This window comes from Bidens hawaiensis, unplaced genomic scaffold, assembly GCF_021521415.1.
Source record: "Bidens hawaiensis isolate Kalapana, Puna unplaced genomic scaffold, B.hawaiensis_p1.1 tig00034602_1, whole genome shotgun sequence".
Lineage (NCBI taxonomy): Eukaryota > Viridiplantae > Streptophyta > Magnoliopsida > Asterales > Asteraceae > Bidens > Bidens hawaiensis.
Window position 1 is genome coordinate 198,214 of NW_027495978.1, and position 6,470 is coordinate 204,683.

The 6,470-nt window shown below is 28.1% G+C and overlaps 1 pseudogene; it reads right to left on the bottom strand.

The window, feature by feature from the left end:
* Window positions 1–412: 412 nt before the first annotated feature.
* On the bottom strand, window positions 413–1,548 carry LOC143586285 (thiol protease SEN102 pseudogene; annotated as a pseudogene).
* Window positions 1,549–6,470: the final 4,922 nt, after the last annotated feature.

The following is a 6,470-nucleotide window of genomic DNA, read 5'->3' on the forward strand; positions in this document are numbered from 1 at the left end:
ATCATGTCACAATCTTAATTATTGTACACGTACTATTATATGTAATTTAGTTAACAACACGGTCAAAACAGTTAATGCCGGTTTAACGCTAATTAAGCAGCGATTTGCTGAAGTTTTCTTTGATATTAATATATTTGACTTATACAAAACATACTTTTATGTGTAATTTTAAAGTGTATTGATTCATACAACACATATAAGAGTCGTATTACTATACTAGCTAATTAAGATCTTAATATTTCAAGTAAGTTCTTGGTTAACTATTCAAAAGCAAAAAGAATAGAGAAAATTAGTAATTTGATTCCAGAATGCAACAATATAATCTTTGTTACAATCAGTTCTTAAGCTACTCTACCAATTTGATCATTTTCTAGGATCAGAGTTGCAATGTTCTAGACTAATTAACAAGCGATTAAGCCGTTGGGAACGATGATCGCAGTGTGATTCCACACAGTCCTTCGGTGGCATTCACATCACGCTGCATCATCATATATCCATCCATACCCCACTCAGGGCCCCATGAGTTCTTCACTAGCCAATACTTGATGCTATCAAATGTTCCGTACCCAACCAATGTAACATCATGGGTTAAATTTGTACCGCAAGATTTTGTAAGAACACCACTTGAGTAGTACCTGAATTCGTCACAACTTGCATCGATGGATACTGATATCGGTTGCTGGGACACAGCATTAAGCAGTGCTGTTTCATTGTTGGGCGGTACCATTTCAAAACCGGTAATGTTAGCTGCACGATTTGCCTCATAAACCATGTTGCATGTTTCATTGGCTGCATCGTAAGGGTAGCCAGTTTCGGTATTTATACCAGTTTTAGCAATATAATCAAAGGCATTTTCCTTAAATCCCCCTAGACATCCTCCACTTCCATTTCGGTTACAATCCACAAGCTGCTGTTCGGATAGCGACAACAGTTTGCCTGTTGTAAGGTAAGTAATTCCTTCCACAGCACCGATTGTCGAAAACGCCCAACAACTTCCTGTAAAAATTAAATTACAAGTTATTTTGAGTATATCTCATTTCTGTAAATGTATATCGAAATAAAAATAATAATATTAATATAACAACAATAATAATTTTCTTTGAACAACAACAACAATGCAACACCATGTTTTTAGATTTAAGAAACCATCAGACTGAACATGTTGTTATAGAAAAATTAAATTAAATATTAGATAATTAAGAAAATTAATTATGTAGATCGATACCAAATAACTCAAGCATGTATTTCAAAATAATATATTAGAAAATATAAAACATGGTTTACCACATGCGCCTTGACTCTTGAATTCTGTAACGGCCCCTTTCTCCCTCCAGTCCAAACTACTTGGCACTCACTCACACTTTCATATTTAAACGATGTTAGTTGCGACTTCAAATTATATGGCTTCTTGTGCCCCATAAAATAGGTCTTGAACTCGTTCGTCATTCGGTCTGCAAATTGGTTGATAGCCAGCTTGTAAGACCGATCTCCAAACGAGTTGAATGACTCTACGAATTCAACATTTTTCTGGAATATGTTGAACCGCATTTCGTGTTCCGCATCCGTTTCGTACACACGACCAAACTGAGCAGTCCATAGGTCATGCTTTTGTGATATGTATGCGTCACGCACGATTCGAGAAGTTATTTGACACATACACATGACAAGAATTATGAAAGACTGAATTAGCATTCTCTTTGTGACAAACCCATGGATTGGAATGGATTTCAGTTGTTGGGACAAATGGTACATTGTTTTGTTACAACTAAAAGGTATATATAAGTTAAATCTATGTAAGGTATCATTTTTATTAGTAGAAAGGCTTATTTTGTTCCCCGTAATCTTGGCGATCGATAAAATGAGCAGAAAGAAAACAGCCCACTTTTTGGGAAAGATTATGTGAGTTTTACGGCTAATTTTTGGCCTAGAATCAATATTTTCACATCTTGGTTAATCAGATAATATTTGCTAGTAACTGTTATAGAAAATATTTTGATAATTATTCGAATGGATTAGTTTTGTAATATACAGGCTTAATTATTGCTAACTAGGTTAGTACCGTGTTACACACGGGTTGACATTAGATATGTAACAAAATGTATATAAACTACTATACAATATCGTAATATATAACCATATATAAAGATCCAAAAACATCCAAACAAAAAAAAAACAGGAAATAACATTGTCTACATAATAACCTAATAGATACAAATGCTTCATTGTCTTATCAAAAAACATTAAACCATTAGATATTAAAATGACTTCACCGGGATGAGGTTGAAAATTTCCGTCCTAAAAGAAAAGCATCTGCCTTAACCACCTGAAAAATACAAGGAAACCATGGAACACAATTAAATATTAAACCAAAAATTTAATGTATATCATAATGAATGTGTGATAGTTAAATATTTAGCTACTTATGTTAAAGTAAAAAGAAGATGAGTAAATGTAACAATTAGAAATTGTTTTCCAATCTTAACCTTTTACAAACAAACCTATCAAAAATAAAAAAACACAACATAACTTTATAACCATAAACAAAAGAAATGAATCAAATTGTTAATCACAAATCAAAGTATATTTAAACTTTGAAACCACTAATACCAAAAAAAATAAATTTCTAATCCGGTTAATACAATCTTAATACTAACAAAAACGAAATATAAACATCAAAGATATATTCTAAAAGAAGATATAAACATACTAGGTTATTGACCCGTGGGCGCCACGGGCAGAAATATAGAAATCGTCTAATAAACATATATAATTTTAATCGACAATATTGTCCGTTCTTGAAAGTAAGTTCATTGAACTTGTCTAAAATCGACGGATATACAAAGTCTATTAAATCATATATTGGATATAATGAATTGTTAATTAAAATATCATCGGGAATTTGTACATTCATTCGTCGTCATTTGGACCCCCCCCCCCCCCAACATTCCCTTCACCTATATCCAATAGTTAATTCGCAAATTATTTTATCTCTTCAACATGTAAGGATTGACATCCAACTGTGAACCTCGTGTTTTTTTTATAGTTTAAGTACGTTTCACTTTGACAAGATGTAGGAAGAACTACTTGAAGTGTAATTTAAAATAAACATGAACAAAAGTCTATACAATTTAACTATTTATTTAACAAAAGTATCATAAATTTAGTATTTACAACTCCCTAAATACTTCCTTGTATACAAGGTTTATACTTTAATTTGTAGTATTTCGGTGTTGTCAAAGATTAATATAAAAAGGAATAAATTGGTTTTTTAATAGCTAATAACTAAACACTTAGAAACATCAATTGGCTTATATGACTTGTTAACGATTCATAGAGCCATAACTTGTATACACTCTAATCTTGACTTGAACTTGTTATGACTTGAACTCAAGATGCTAATAACCCATATTAGCTCAAACATGTTCTAAATCATGACAAGAACTTGTACAACAATACATTTTGGCATGCATAACTACATATCCATATGGTTGCTAATAACAGTCCGGATGTGGCAACCATTTGATATAGTGACGCATTTTATTTTCCATTAGTAAGATACTAATAATGTATTAATCTCTTAATACATACAAAAGGTGAACTAAATAATTTTTAGTGGTTCGTAAATATTTAGTAGTTCTCATTGAGCCCAACAGTATGTATAAATCTTAAATTATTGGTTTTAGTTATTGATCTATATTAATAATCTTTATATCCACGAAGACAAGTGTCTCCAACATATGATATATTGATAGTACAAAATCAAATTGCACAATGACCTTGGCTAGAGAATAGTTTAATATATTATAGAAACATAGCTTTCTTTTTACAGTATTATTTGGAAATGAGTTTAATAGACTTTCCCTAAATCTTGTCCATATGCAACCAATATATTTATTTTCCTCCTGTAAAGCATGCATTTGGCCATGAACATCTTCTCCATCTTATTTTTGCTAGAGATTAACCATGACTTTTGTTAATAGTCATTGCAAAACATACTACAATTGGAAAAAAAAAACTATATTCTCTTCAGTTTGAACGAAAGTTTCTTATCTGAAGGTGTTAGACCACAACGAATTATATAAGTGCGATAACCAGTATTAGTATCTGAAATCACTTTTAGTTCAACAAAACGCCTACCCAAATTAACTACTTGCAATCTAGTTCCATTACACAAACCGTTCTTCTGATTCATATTCCTTAGTAACATTATTGACACACCGGCTTTTAAAACCAATTTATTAGTCCAAAAAATTTTGGTCTTTTTGATTTATCTAGTATAATGTGTTGTGAAAATTTTTGTTCAAACTAAAATATAAAATAATAATTGGTATGATCTTACTTATCAAAAAAACTGACTTTTATATGGACCACATCTATATTTGTGAATTTTGTTGTTAAGTATGGAAACAATATAGATTGAGTAAACCAAATATAAGTAAAAAATAACGGAGAAATATATTTGCGCCTCTAATTAACATAAATTGATTCGTATACATATATTTTAATTGGTTTTAAGAAAATAAAATATTATTGGATAACTGAAAATTATGTTTCATATCATTTCTAAAAAAGAAAATAGAAAAAAAATGTGTAAACACACATTCAATGTTATTGAAAATTTGTTTATCATAAAGGTATAATGTAGTTCATAATAGATATATTAAAAATCATTTATAATTTTCTGTGACAAGTGCTTAATGTTTAGTTAATAACATATTAATACTTATTTACTATATTTTAGTTAATAAAATTTATATTTTAATACAATATAGTGTATTAATGAGTTTAAAATAAAATGTTACCGTTTAAAATGCTAGTAAGTAGTTCTTTTGGCGTTAAAGATGCACGTATACAAAAAAATGCATTCTTAAAAAACATTTAAAGGGTAAATAAAAAATATTAAAATGACTAACCGTTTGAATTACTTCTCTTACTGGAAGACGTTAATTGACTTTAAATTATATTTTATTTAATTTTGAAGACATCTATAATAGAATATAATATGTTTAGCATATGAAAAAGATAAATAACACAAATATAAAAACAAAATTTTATAGAGCATGATGTTTCAATTTTGTTAACTTGATGAAGGATTTTAATACACAAATCAGAAAAACTAAAAAACCGGGAAACCAAATACTATTAACTTTAGTGACAATTGTAGGTTATTTGTATTTGATGTTCATAAAGATATTGAAGACATGGAAATTAGAAATATTACAAAGGAAACAATAAGAACACAACTTACACTACTGGATAGGAAGACATAGATGATGGGAAATTCATTTATGTAAAAGTATTTAACTCATCAAATATTTCTAGAATAGTAGCCCATGTTACACATGGGTTGAAAACATATAAAAACAACCATACAAATATAGGCAACCAAAAAATTTCATAACTAACATATTAAACCAACACAAATATTTAACATAAGTTTGTAACCAAAATATTAAACATTTAGATTGTGTATATAAAAAGTCAATACTTACACAAACTTACCATACACCTAAATTAAAAAACCAAACGAAGACATGAACATGTTATAATCATATTAGCCCACCATAAACTTCTTCGACATTTCACAAAAAAAAAGAGTCATTTTGCTTCACAATCTAAAAAAAAATTAACCATTGCAGCCTGGTTAAATATACAACTAAAGCCTTAAGTTATTATGAGTTTCATTTCAACATTAATAAATAAATAAAGGTATATTTTATTATAAATTATTTTGTAAATAATCTTTTGTTTTATTTCGATTCAAAGACCTTTTAGTTAAATGTATTACATTAAATCGAAGCAATAAAGTTTTATTCTACTAACTTCACTAATTAAGTATAAGTAAAATAATATAGGGATAATTAAAATTAAACCGATTAATTTTAATTTTATTACCTAGAAGTCATTTCCTAATTAAAATTTTATTAAAGTGACTCCAATCTGCAGTAAAGTTTATTTCAAACTCTTTAACATCATTACTTTATTTAAAATCAATTTCATTATATAATTCTTTTTTCAATTGTACACATTAATCTTGACATTTATGCATAATTAAAAATTGTTCATATATAAAAGATGGAAACTTTGTTTGAGATTGGAGACTATTAAAAACTACAAAAAAATTGCCAAATTCGATTATTTAAAACAGAAATAAATAAATGTATAAATGATTGGAATGTATAATTAAAATTAAAGATGATGGTTATTTAACATAATAAGCAATTATAATTAATTTCAAAGATTTTTTAAATATAAATTTGAAATAAGTAATAAACAACATATTAAATTGGTCAAATAAATTAATGTGTATTTTATACAATGCATATTAACTTTCTAGTACAATCAAAAGTAAATTATTTAAACTTCCAGTATACATTAAATTTGTCATTGATTATAATTAAAAATTTGTCAAATATAAATGTTGGAAAGTTTGATGACATTGAATATTATTAAAAACTACAAAAGATTGT